The following is a 14,053-nucleotide window of genomic DNA, read 5'->3' on the forward strand; positions in this document are numbered from 1 at the left end:
CACAGCTTCACATGACAGCAAGCAGCTGTGAGGGACTTCACATCCTTGCAGGCATCTCATGATTTAGTGTCCCCAGTGGGATGTGATTGAAGGAGCCACAGCTGGATCAGTCAGTGACCGCGATGGACTGAGTCCTGCTTGTCCTTGATCTCACAAGTATTGCACAGGACACAGAGGGCAAATAAAGACAGAATTGGATTCAAGCAGGGTCAGACTCAAGTCAGCAAAAATAGGTTTTCTGTCAGTACTTCTTATGAACATTCACTGGCCATATAGAAGTAATGGAAGGGATCTGGTAACGGCTTCAAAACATCAGCTAGATAGGCAGTACTGCCACTTACGGTGGTGCAGGAGCTCCATTTTTCTCTGTGGATTGAGGATCAGGGGTCAGGGCTGGGGCCAGACCTATTTGAACTCAACAAAGAGGCAGCAGATGCGGAAAGTACAGTTGTCATGGGCCTCATGAGACTAACTGGAGGTGTAAAGCATCCATGATATCTGGCAATGCAGTCATATTTCTGTTTCCCCATGAGGAACTGAGCTTGGCCAAGGGAGCCAGCCTGTAGGACCATGCTTCCCATTGACCATGCCAAATACTTGGAGAGCAAATTCCCCTGTGAATTTCTCTGCATCCATCTTTTGAAGGTTGTTTGGGACAAGATCTGAAGGAATGGAAACGTCACTTCCTGGTGCAGTGACCACATTCTCAGGTTTGAATCCATTGAACAGAGAATTAGGGGCTTCCAGCTGCCAGATGTCAAAAGACTAATATGTCTCTCTTGTTGCTCCCCATTTTAGCACAGCAGATTCCCATTTTTTCAGTTCGGAGGCCTCCACTGTTGATCTTCCCACATGTGCAGTATAACCCTTGCAAAATAATTTTCCTTTCACAGGCTAAGTGCATACATGGAACAGAACATTAAGAAGCAGGTCTGTATCTTGTGGCTCCCTCCAGCATGGTCCCAGGTCAATGAGAAAGCTCCCCCTCAAGGTAGCAAATGTCGATCAAGCTTCAAAACCACTTGAATGTGACAGAGATGCTGCTTGGATATAGGAAGGCAACTCCCCTAAAACAAATATAAACCCAAACATTTCTACAGTGCAAAGAGGGTTGGGGGCACAGAACGAAATATATCGGATTTTGTAATCACTGCTTCATGCTCTTTGCAGGTAAGTGTGAACGTTGCCAGCGGTGTAGTGAGAATTCAGCTGGTGCTTGAGTTAGCTCAAGGTTGAGTCAACCACCGAATGATCCAATAATGCACAGTTTTACCATTGACAGCCAATGAAAATTAAGCCCACAGTAAATGACACAAACAGGAATCCTCTTTTTTTCTTTCTTTCTTTTTCTGAAGTGTCCAGCAGTTTGTTTAGCAAACTATTTTTACAGGACCACAAACCTGCCCTGACTTTCAAATTCACGGAGAGCTTGCACTTACTGCAAGGAATAATTTACAGTTTTGAGGTGTATACGGTATAGTTAAGGGGAACATATTTCAAGCATGTAAAATGTAGCTTACTGGGGTGGCCTGCACACCTGCGGATGGGAAAACCTGAAGAGCAGTTTAAGTTCAGAGCTGCGCTAGACCACTTGATCAAAAAGTAGAGCTGTAACAGCAGCAGTGGTGGAGGCTCTAACAATGAGAGGAACGTAAGGATGTGGTTTGCTCTCAAGAAGTTCTTGAAAGAAGGTAGGAGGGGAAGGAGGATAGAGAGGTGGGCTGCTCTAAGCAGAACGGTAGGAGCTAAAGCGTAGTGAAAGGAAATAGTTGAGGCTGTAAAAAGTGAAAAAGGTTACTGAGAACTGAAGAAATCAGAGAAGAGACAATGTGGCTGAAGGGAGCTTTCCCTCAGCTCCCTGTTCCTGTTTTCAAAAGCTGTTCACTGGGGGTGGTTTGCAACACAAGGTGGGATTCGGACAATTTGCTCTGATTCTTCTGCCGACGGAAGAACAACAAAGGTGACATCCCAAACTAGGAAGTCATTGATCAACAGGCAACATGAGGAATGACCTGCATTTGCTGGTCATATCAAACGACTCTCCTGCGAGATCAGCCTCTGCCATGTAGGAAAGTGTGGAAAAGCGGCAAAGGCCACCCCCAACCCAGTGCTCTCAGGCAGAGTTAGAGGCAAAGCCTAATACAGCCTCTTAAAGAAGCCAATTTGCTTTGTGCCTGCACTGCAGTAGGCTGTGACACTGGTGCGTGGCCCCACACATGCCTCCCCAGTTGCCTGCTCCTCTCCCAGACCTTGCCCAGGGCTCAGGGTGCATGTCCCCGGCTCAGGGGACTGTGGCACAGGGGACAGGGAGGCTGCCCCTTGGCCAGCATGGCTCTGCCCAGGACCAGGAGCTTGGGCCTGCACCCACGGGAAGAAGTCTGAGATCAGAAGCGAGCAGGGTGGCTATTTTGTAGGTGATGGGGCCAGAACAGAGAGAGGACAGAGTCCCAGAATGTCCCAGCGTGCAGGGAGGCACTGGGTCTGTGACACCCAGTGACACCAAGTGGTAGCAGCCAGGGTGCAGTAGTGTTTGTGGCAATGAAACCTAGGGCCAATACTGTCCTTGGTGCCTGCATGCTTACTGCAAACATCATGGAACTGGTAGGGAAATCCAACGCGTGGTGACCTTGGGTTGCTAAAGGAAAGGTTTCCAAGATACGGTCTCACCCTAAGCAAGTTTTTCATCTCACTTGGGAGCTTTTCACTCTGCTGGGACTCAAGTTGTGGCACTGACCCTGCCCAGGTTTGCTGCAGACCGCTGGGGAGCAGCCTGCCAAGCTTCCAGCAGTTTGCACGAGCAAATCTCATTTGCCAGTTGAGTGATCGCAGTAAAAAAAATCACCTTGTGCCTAGGATGAAGTGACACAGAAAGCCTTCAGAGCACATGCTGTGGGACCAGCGCTCTGCTGCAAAGTCCTGCAGATGCTTGAGAGACCAGGTGGCTTGTGATGATGCATGGTCCTCTTGGGATATGAGCTCTACATACTGGTGGGTTTTGGCTGGGTTTGCTTTTTGGACAAAATAACTACTCTGAGTGCAGCTTAGAGCAGAGCTGCTGGCCCAACAGCTGGTATTTCAAAGTGTTTCAGATCCACGTGCCCGTCTGCACGGCACTTCAGAAGAACTGTCAGGAAAAGAGCATTCACAGAATGGAACAGAGGCGAAAGGTTACCAACCAGCAGCTGTAGGTAACGAAGTCGTGGGCTGTATTCTCCTCTCCTCGCCTTGCAAGAGCTTGCTCACGGGCTCCATCGTTCCCAGCCATTCCCAGATGTGCAATGGTGTGGGCAGGGGTCTGCTTCTGCCTCCCGCCCACTCCCCCAAAAAACAAGCCCATAAGTGTAGCAGAGATAAATAGGTACTTCTGACATATAATTAATTTGGCCTGTTCCAGACGTTGGTAAGGTGGACCGTGCCCCAGAAAAGCATGTTTCTCTCCTGCAGTGGTAAAAGGACTCTAGAGAACTCACTCTGACGTAGGTGTCCATGCTGTGACATCTGAAGATGTGGAGATTCATCCCACCCTTATCTACAGACACTGTGCAGAGACCAGTTAGCACAGCTTCTAGGACCCTTCTGTGCCCTGTCTGATACTGGTCTGGTGACTCCTGCCTCAGCTTTCACCACTGCAGTGCCCGAATGTCACAGCAGAATGTGTGAAGCTGTCTTTCCCAGAGGTGGATGACTTCAGCTCAGATCACCGCATTTTCACTTGAGTTGTTTCAATATTTCCATGACATTTTTAAGAACTAAGCATCTCTGACATTTTTGCTCTTCCATTGAATTTAATTGAAATTTACCAATGCATTCACAAGCTGTTGGAGAGGAGCGAGACAAGCAGACAGCAAACACATAATCCTTGTTTTCTTAGGAATTCAAGCAATGAGAGTGATCACCTTATTTCTGTGGTTAGTCTGGTCCCTAGGGAAAAATCTTTCCAAACAAACAGCATATTCAGCTACATAATGCGCATGATCAAGACGCTGCTGTTGAAACTGTGGGCAGAGATACAACAAAACAAATTTCTACTTGCATTTAAACCTTATTTTATATTACAATGCCATTGAGAGGGATGGAGGCACTTGTCACAGCTATTGTTTGTCTTTCTGAAGTTAATTGCAGTTTAAAGGTGGTTTTTTTTCCCCCACCTGTCACACCAGAGGCAGAACTAAAAACTGCCAGGAACGACTTTGTGCAACAAAGCGGCATAAAGGTACGATCATCTATATTTGATGTAGAATCAAATAAAACTCAGAGGAATTAGAGACAAAGATAAGCTTACGGGCCTAAATGTTTGAAGTTTAACTTCTGCATCAAGATCAAGACAGGCTTATTCTACCTTGTAGATTTGAGGCAGTTAATCTCAGGGCAGACACTTCAGAGGCTTCCTGTTGGACAGGGAATAAAGTCAGCTGTGACGAGTTGATGCCAGATTTAGGATTTATTGAGGCAGGGATGGACACTGGTGGGGTGTGAGGGATGTGCAGTATGAACACACGGCCTGATGCTTGTGCAATGGGTGGAGCCCTTCCCCTTTAGCCATCCTCACTCATGAAATGGACCCCGTCAACTTTGCAGCTGGAATTCAATCCAGAGGGGAATCCAGAGTTCATTTTGACACTGGATTAACAGTGAAGCTTCTCTGTTCTTGGATTTTTAGCCATGAGGTTTTCTGCCAAAGCAGACGTGTGCTAAATCTAACAATTTAAATGAAGTATCATTCATCAATTACACATTAAGGTTAAAACCTTCAGGTCTTTCACTACATGGTGGAGAGTGTTTGGGCGATCACCCAGCATGAACGTGGCCCTCTCTCCTGAAGGGAATGGAAATTATTAAACTCGGTGCAGGTTTAGTGAGCTGCAGCATGGAAAGAGAGAGGCTCTGACTCATCTACTCTGCAAACAACCGCATGAGACTGCAGTTTCACTTTTTGATGTGGTCTCCTTACAGAAGTGTATGCCAGCTGAATTATCACGATGAAATACTATTCCTTCCACCTGGCTAAGCACTTGGTAATTTTACTTGAGGTTCCAGGGGAGGAGAGCTGAAGCTGCTTCAGTGGGCGTTGTACCCACACCCACAATTGAAGTGATAATTCAGTCCTTAGTGCCTTCAGGAAGGAGCTGAGCTCTCCCACCCACTCTCGTTGTCCCCTTCACAGAGGAGAAAAGGGAAGTGCATGCAGAAAGGACTAGGTCTCATCCTCTGAGGTCCACACACATGAGAAACCGTTCAAGGAGACTGCAGTGAAATAAGGAGGCCTCTGCTGTCTGCATGCCAGACAATGTTTATTATATGAAGCGTTTAGTGAGATTAGAACACACTCCTGTGTTTTTTCAGAAAGATGCAATGAGAGAAGAGGGAGAAGCTCTCAGATGCACAGTCCCTCCTTTGGTATCAGAAGAACCTCCCTCTCCCTTACTGCGTGCATCTGTAGATCTCTGCACTGCGCCATTGCTGTGGTTTGGGAATGCTTTTAATTATAAAGTGTGTCCAGTATGCAGTTACAAATGATATTCATTTTGGCATCTTCATTAGCTATACCAAGAACCAACTAATGACAGTCCCTGGGCTCTGCCTACTGGAACACCTCCCCTCTTCTGTGGTCTCCAGCCCCATCGGGAGGGGATGCAGCACATCCTCCTACAGAAAACAGTATTCTCTCCCTTTAACATTCACTAGTTCTTAAATAACACTTCTCATGGAGTATTCCTTGGACAGGGTTTTCAGGAGAAAAAAATGTATCACTGAAAAGTTTGCCACCAGCATTCCCAGTGTTTGCCACCCCCTCATTACAGATAAATGCCATCGGGAAGCTGGTGAGATGCCATTGGGCTCAAGGTGACCAAAAATTGGCTGTTTCACATAAATTAAAGTGACTGGGAAGTTTTCGACTCAGACAGCCTGATCAATTGCAAGCGTGCAACTCCAAGTCTGAAGATAAGCAGAGAGCTCTTGCCCGTGTAATCTCACTCCTCTTCTGAATTTTAAATGCTGGTTCCTACCTAAGATGAGGAGAAACACCATCATATAAATAAAACCACTCGATAACGGAAAATCTGAGTCCTGCACTAACAAGCATTTTGCTAGTGGGTCCTTTATCTCCCACTTAACGGGAGATAACAGCTCCCCTTCAATGGGAGCCTGACCATGCTCCCATTTAAAAGGAGTTAGGGTCTTCCTTATCCTACACAGCAGAACACAAATAGGGACAGCTAATTTGGTTAGACATGTGAAAGATTTATCTTTGCCAGGGAGCTAATTGCCTGAAAGGAAGAGACGAAGAGATGCACTCTGGACTGGATTAGGCCAGAAGTAAGGCAAAATTTACTGCGGAATGAGCTGCCTAGGTAAAGTACCTCTGGGTGAATGCTCTTGCTCTTTGGTGAAGCGTGAAGTCATTTACACCTTTTTACCTTCGGTTTTGCTGAGTAGGAGTGTGTATGCATGGGTAGTTACCATGGAATAAATGATAGGCTGTAAATTCACACCATCAATTAATTTCTTTATGTGCCCATGCTCTTAGACAGAGGAACACCCTGTTTCTGGATGGTGGGCGAGGAGAGGTGTGAGGAGGATAGGCTGTCAAAACAAAGCTGCTTCTGTGCATATGTAGTAGGAAAATCAAGTGGCTGAGAAACCTTTTGGCCACAAACCCTGTGCCTGCAGGCATTCCCACAGTCCTGGCTGTCTCAGGCTGACCCAAAGGCAGCACACGGCATCTGCCCTGGAGAAACACAAGGGGAAGGGACCTCTGGCAGAAATGAGAGCTGGAGTCTTCAAGGTGGTATCTTAAACTTAAGTGCCAACAGCCCAATTAAAATTGGTAGTCACCCAAACCCCTTCTTCAGGGTCTTATAGCCACAAAAAGAACAAGAAAAAAGATTATTACTTGTTTCTGCAGGACAGAAACTGCAGGACTTGTTTCTGTGGGGAAATTTTGTGGAAGAAGAAAAAAGCTGAATTTGCTTCAGTGCTTATTGTATGGCTGGAGGTGTAGAGACAGGCATGCCCCCAGATCTTTGGCCCAGGAAGCCTTTCTTTGCTTCCTACACTCGATGCTGGGCTTGGCTGTGCTCTGCCCGTGGGCGTACTACCACATATTCCATCACTGGATTTTTCAGCTTTGTTTTGCTGCTTAATTTTCCTTCGGTAGCCTTCAGAATTCTTGATTTTTCCTCAGTCACCAGCAATGGGGATGTGTACAAGGGGCTGGGGGAGCCTGGGAAGCTTCTCCTGGGCGTGGGAGCCACCGTTCAGCATCCCCCACACTGCTGCCCCAGCCCAGCTTTTGCAGCCACCGCTGTAAAAAAAACCCAAGTAAATTGGGTTTTTTTGTTTTTTGTTTTGTTTTTTTTTTTTTTAAAGTTACCTTCTCAGGGTAACATTAGATTATTGAGGTTAGTGCTAGGTGTTAAAATGCTCTCCTGGCTCTGGAGTTTTTTCGCAGGGGCTCAGATAAGGTGGGGGAGCCACTGGGGCTCGGCGCCGATTGGCGAGCGAGCTGAAGCAAACTGCGCAGCTTAACCACAGGGGCCTGTTTTCTCTCTGTGCCGGAAACACCTGCCAAAAAGGCTGCCTTCACCCGGGCTGCACAAAGAAAAGCCCCGAATTAAACTTCCAGCCGTATAGCAGCAGGTCAGGAGGTGATACTGGGTACGCCGGTTTGAATTCAAGGCAGCTCACTGGGTCGTTTCACCAGGTGCATGGCAATGGCAGGCTCCTGTGGACCACATGTTTCACAACGGGCTGTGCGCTGAGAGGTGCATTTTGCCTCCCGACTAGAAAGAATTTGGATAAAACAAATTGCCACAGAATGATTGTGTGTGATTCATACCCCATACCCCAAGGCACTGGCCGTGGAGATGCTGGCCCCGGCGTGGAGGCACGGTGCTGTGGTCCAACCAGCCCGGGATGTGATGTGTGAGACCACCACCACCGTGGAGGGGATGGTGGGTGCTGGGTCTGTGGCAGCCCTGAACCCTCTGTGCCCCTAAAAGGGGTACCAGGTTCCACAACCACAATGGTGACCTTGCATTTCTGGCCTTGCATTTCTGTAATCTGAAGGGATAGCTTGGTGGTGCTTCCTGAGGAGGAGCAGTTGGCTGCTTTTGTCCCCTCTGAACTCTTTGACCTGTGGTTTGCATGAGGAAAGCTCAGGGCAGGTCACAGCCTGAGCACAGGAAGGTGCAAGCCCTGTCACCCATGCCTGGTGAAGTGCAGCCCGCCGAGGAGGGGCAGCCTGAAATGCCTGATCGGACAAGCAGTTAAATGTTTTTGCCTCCTCCTCCTCCTTTCGGCAGCTACCCACCACACACGATTCACTGCCTCTGCCCCGCTCATCAGCATTTCTCCTCCAACAAAATGGAGGCTTGCCAAGCTGGGGCACATCTAAATGTCAAGATCTGGGGAAAAGTCATCCTGCCTCTTTTAAACTTTGCTAAAATGGGCCCAGCAAAAGCACAGGCAGCTTCTGGCAAGCTGCCTAGGTCTGGTACATTTTCCATGCATGCTGTTTGTCCGATAAGCAGGTCTAAGTTCTAGCACTGGGGACCCTGGTGGGGACAATACCTATGGCCCATGAAAGCCATCTCTTGAGCCTTGCAAGCCCAACTAGGTCTGACAGCTCTTAACCCTCCGAGTGTCATCTCCTACCCACACCTCTGGGCAGAAGCATGGATGAACGAATGCGTGGATGAGCACACGTGAATGAATGTATGGGTGGACTTTGGTCTGCAGTGCACCAAGCCCACCAGTTCCTTCCTGACCATGAAAGCCACAGGTGATCTGTGTGGCTGCAGTAGGGTCTAGAGTGCTATGCAGGCACGTGGTCTCACTTCCAGGTCCCTTCAGGTGTCTCTATAGGTGACTGGAGTTAGCAAGTCTTGCGGAAAGTGATGGCTCTGAGAACTGAGCATGCTTGAGGCAGGAGAGTGGCTTGTTATGAGCACCACCAAGTGCAGAGCAGCTCTCAGGACACAGTAGATGTGTCTCCTAAATGTCTCTTAGCGTTTTGGTTTATAGTAGGTGGGCTTCTGTGAAGCTGCCAAAGTATGCCAAAAGGGAGCAGTCTGGACACTTGAAGAACCCACTTTATGAACTACATGGTGAGGGCCAGAAATGCTAGTGGAAGAACTAGCTTTTGGCAACCATCTTGTGTCCAGGCATGAAAAGATCAGGGATCAGCTGAGGGTTAAAACTTAAACATTCATTGAATGAAGAATAACCTTAATAAAAAAAAAAGGAAAATAAAAAAAGCCAACAGAAAATGCCCTGACAGTAATGTGACCTCAGAAAGATAGCCACATCCATACATTCTGAGTTGGAGGAGACACCATAACAGGAACAAGATGCTGGAATGGGTTGCTGGAGCTCTACAGACAACAGGCATTGCCTCTGTTCCTCCTATGCTTGTGGAAGTTCCCTTTATTGTCCAATTTCCTTCAGACATCACACACAGGGTATACTGGTCACTAGTATTACATGTGCTCATTTATTCTGTTGCATGACTGACAACAGTGCATTTTCAGTAAAATCCTCTATGATTTTTGCTGTTTAACCCCCTAAAAGCTTTCATTCCAAAGGTTAGTAGCAAAGAAACTGTACAACGTGCCTGTAGCGTGAGGAGGTGAGAGCTCACGCTGCCGAGTGGGGGTGAGAGGATGGGGTGTGCCATGAAGTGACCAGGCAGCTAATCCTACAGCGTGCTCTCATGAAAGCCAAGCTGAGATGCAAGACCTGGTTCCAAATTGACTTAGTCTTAAAGTAAATCTGAGTTTCTGAAGGAATGAGGGTGACGTGCCAAGAAGTAAAGAGCTGAGTAAACCTAAATGAGTGCTTGTACTGGATATTGTGCTCCAGTCTACAGAACGCTGTTGGAATTTTTTAGCTAAAGAGTATTAGATACCTTTATAAATACTCAATGCAGAATGTATGTGTGAAATAACATGAAAGGCTTTAATAATTTTAAGGTTTGAGCTCTCCAAGTCCAAACTTGTAAGACATGGTGTCTAAGGCTTGATATCCATAAGGAGTTTGTGTGCTACCTCCAGTCTTTACGTTAGTTTACCTTGACTTTTTGAGGATCATGTTTACATATGATTTTGCCCAGCTCCTCTACAGACTGAGTCTGGAAAGAAGAAACAAGTATCTGTCAGCGAAGTATCTATCTACATCTATCTGGTCACGCTGCTGGGGTAAAACAAGCTTAAATTTGTCCATTTAATTTGTCAATTGATTCCCCTTTATTAGGAAGCCGCTGCATTTCAGTGCTGTTGTGCCCAACGGATGACAGATTTTTTTTATGCTGTGATGTAAAGCTTCACCCCGGTGATGTGCACAATACTTTGCAACCTGGCAGGGAAAGCTCCTTGGAAATTTTAATAATATATCAGTTAAATTGATGTAATTTTCTTTCCCTTGCCTGGCTTTGCTGTCCAGGAGTCGTTGCTGCAGAAACTTAGCCTCGGGATACGCAGCAATTATAGCTATGTGTGGTTGCAGTGTAGGAAGATAGGGCGCCAGGAAGACTACTTCACAGAGGTGTTTTTAGGATATAATTTGATGAAAACTTTTTGGCAGGAGAACCAACCTATGCCATTTTCTTACCTGACTTCACCCGTGTCAGTGTAGCTTTTTTGTAGGTCTACACGATAAAGTCAACTGGATTATTTTTAACCTATGCTTGCTTCCATATTTGCTTCAGGTTTAGCCAAGCCCAGAGAAGCTTTCCTGGCTTTGAGTCGGCTACAGTGAGCTCTACATCCTTTCTCGTCCCATCTCTTTGATGAACTGTAATGACATCAATATGGAGAGACAGGATATTTCTATCTTTGAGATTCTTAGTGTGAAGCTGTCACTGTTACTACCATGAATACCCTGGTTTCTATCTGAAGCAGGTCAGTATCTCCCTCCCTCTTGGAAAATTAAAGAACAGTAAAATGAGAGCATTTACCATCATTGTAGCTGAAAGCACTCTTCTCACAGCCTTGAAAATATTATCAGTTCACACTTGGATCTTAACAGAGACCTGCTGGGTAGGAATGCAATGAACTCTCAGCTGCATACCCGAGGACAGCCTCAAGGTTGCTGTTCCCCATGCTCTCTTGGTTACTGCAGGCTGCCACGCTTCTGTGATGTACATCAGTGCTTTTCTGGTAGCACAAGGGGCAGTAAAACAGGTCCTCCGACCTGCCATTGCCACATGCCAGCCTGAGTTTCAGGCTGAAAGAGCAGTCCAGGACCCCATGTGCGATCACGCAGCATAAGGCTGAGCAGTCATGCCCACAAACACTTGGGCCAGTGCAGTCAGTTCCATCCCCACCACCACGCACAAAGCAGTATCTTGCATCAGCATCTTCTCCTTCCCCAACAAATCCAAAAGGGATTTTCCCTCAAGTAAAACATTTGTGATGCAGAGAACCCCCTTGCATTCTCACAATAAACCAAAGTCTTCCCCCTCACTCCCAAAGCAAGCCTTTTCCCTGCTCCCCTCCATAACCAAGGCTGGAGAGCCAAGCTCTTCTTTCTCCCTCTCATCACTCACCCAGCCCAAGACCTTTGCTTCCTTCGGCACACTCTGCACGTGGATATTTTAACTAAACCCATAACCTGCAGTCACAGAGAGACTTCTAGCCACCCTGATGTACCACTTCACGCTCCTGAGCACGAGCAGGATGGCTGGGACTCAGTCTCAGCAGCACCATGTGCTAATCGGGCCACAGCTTGTAGCAAAGCTGTAGAAGGGGAGCTACCAAATGTAGGCCAGGGAGTTAACAGTCTACTATCACAGCCACGTCTCAGCAGCGTGGTCTGCACAGAGAGCAGAGCAAGAACTTTCTGTAACTAGAGATCCTGCTGGAAACTAGACTGGGCATTGAAAAGCGCAGTGTAAGGCTGGCTGTTTTCTGTACACCCAGATGTCACCCAAGTAGCTCCTGAACACACTGGTGTGATGCATGACAGGGGAGACCACTACTTCAAACATCCTCATTATGAAAAGTGACATTCAACCTTCTTACAATCCTGCTTCTGATACTAGCTGTTTAATCTGTATCAAGTCTTTCTTTAACAAGTGTTCCAATTACAGAATGAGGGTTATTTGTGTCAGCTACCTCTTAAGGTACCTTGTCTGCCACAAAGGGTCCTTTGAACAGAGCTGGGTCATCTTTGATGTGTTAGCCACACTTCAAGTTTTGGTCAGTACCCAGGTTTGAAGAGGGCTCAGTGAAGGATCCTAAGAATAAGGTAAAGAGACTGAGACTGCAGCAGCAACACCTGAGGTTGGATGCAGCTGCTATGGAACTGCAGCTTGGACAATAAGGTCCCTGATGGTGTCACATCAGTTAGCAGCTAAATTCCCTCCACACTCACAGCTTCCAATCACTGGCTATCAGCTAGCTTTACTTCTCATTACATCGTAAAAAGGATGCATGCTTTTATTGAGTTATTGTGTCACCACTGTGAACAGCCTTTCACCAGGGCGTAACAGAAAGACTAGAGAAGTTCTTGAAAGTGCAGTTTAATGTAAGATTACACAAGGTCAAAATACAATTAAAGCAAAGATGCTGAATAGCACACACACAGACCCACAAGTCACAGCAGTTTTAAAGCCATGACACTCCATTCTCAAAGCCATCCCAGGTGGGAGAAGTCACCTTGTACTAGTCACTCTCCTCCTCTGTAACTTTACAGAGCACCGAAAGCTTAGTCTGTATAAAGCGTAAGATTTCTGCATTGCAGAAGACACCCCTTACTATGAAAGCCCAACGGATCGATGGAACTAGGTCTTATTCAGGACCTCCACCACCACCTTGCTATTCTGTTAACAGCTTCATCAGAATACCCATGAGATACTGCTGTTATGACAGCCCCCAACCAGAAGGAATGCATGCCATACTGGTTTGGAGGAAGTCCAGCAAGCCTGAGAGCATGGCGGAAGACAGTTAGGAACTCCCTCTTTATCACAGCCATACTGTCTGAGTGCACAAAGAGAGGGCCCTCTCCTTGTGGCCGCGCTGCCACATAGGTACGGAGAGCTTCCACAGGACATACCCACATCTCTCTAGATAATCCCAGTTGGATCACAGACCAGTCCTGGCCCGTATGAGATGTACGCAAACAAAGGTTTGCACTTCTTTCAGTCAGCTGGAGGTCACTCAAGTACAGGAGCTCTGGCTGTGCTGTATTTTGGTGATTTGCCACCATCTCTTCTATATGGAGCGCACCAAAAAAAGCTACAGTAAACATGGCACGGAACAATACACACTCATAAGGAGAGCTACACACAGATTCCAGAGTCCCCAGGAGACACCTCAACACTTCAATGGTTACAGGAGAGTATTTACCATTTGAAGGACCAGTCCTATGTTTCAATCTTGATATCATGTGACAGATAACAGGATCTTGAATAGGGTCAGGAAGATCTACCATTCTGGAGATGAAAGACAGTCCTTCCATATATGTTATTATTTTTGTGGGAGGCAGACCCTGGGACTCCATGACAACCAAGAACTGTTTCACTTGATCCACTGGAATTGGCCAGACTGCAGACAGAGCAATGCCTTCTCTAAAGGCAAGGAAATTCTTCAGGCCCTCATAGTAGAGCTGCCATAAGTGGCTATCTCCTGAGTCCTCCAGTAACAGTAGAGCCTTCAGGGGCCAAGGGCCCAAGGGATGCTTCTCAGGAATCCAACTGAGTTCATCTGTTGAAGAAAATGCATATTAGCAATGGCAAGCAAGGTAGTCTCACAGACAGTAAAGCAGAGAGAAGTTTCCTCCCTTTCAAAATACTTCAGCTTTTGCTAGAACTTCTCTGAAAAAACATCCCATGTATTCTTACAACTCTCCTCTGCACAGCTTCCAACAGCCAGAACACAAGAGAAGGATTAAAATCTCAAACAACATAAAACCACAGTGATTTTTCTCTGTAAAGGAACATCTCAAGCCTGGTGACAGTTCCAGCATGCTACTGCAAGGTTTCAGCAATCCCAGGCCTCCATCAATGGACACCAGGGGTTGGGAGTGACAAGGCCACCACAAACCAGCAGCA

Source organism: Numenius arquata, chromosome 10, assembly GCF_964106895.1.
Source record: "Numenius arquata chromosome 10, bNumArq3.hap1.1, whole genome shotgun sequence".
Taxonomy (NCBI): domain Eukaryota; kingdom Metazoa; phylum Chordata; class Aves; order Charadriiformes; family Scolopacidae; genus Numenius; species Numenius arquata.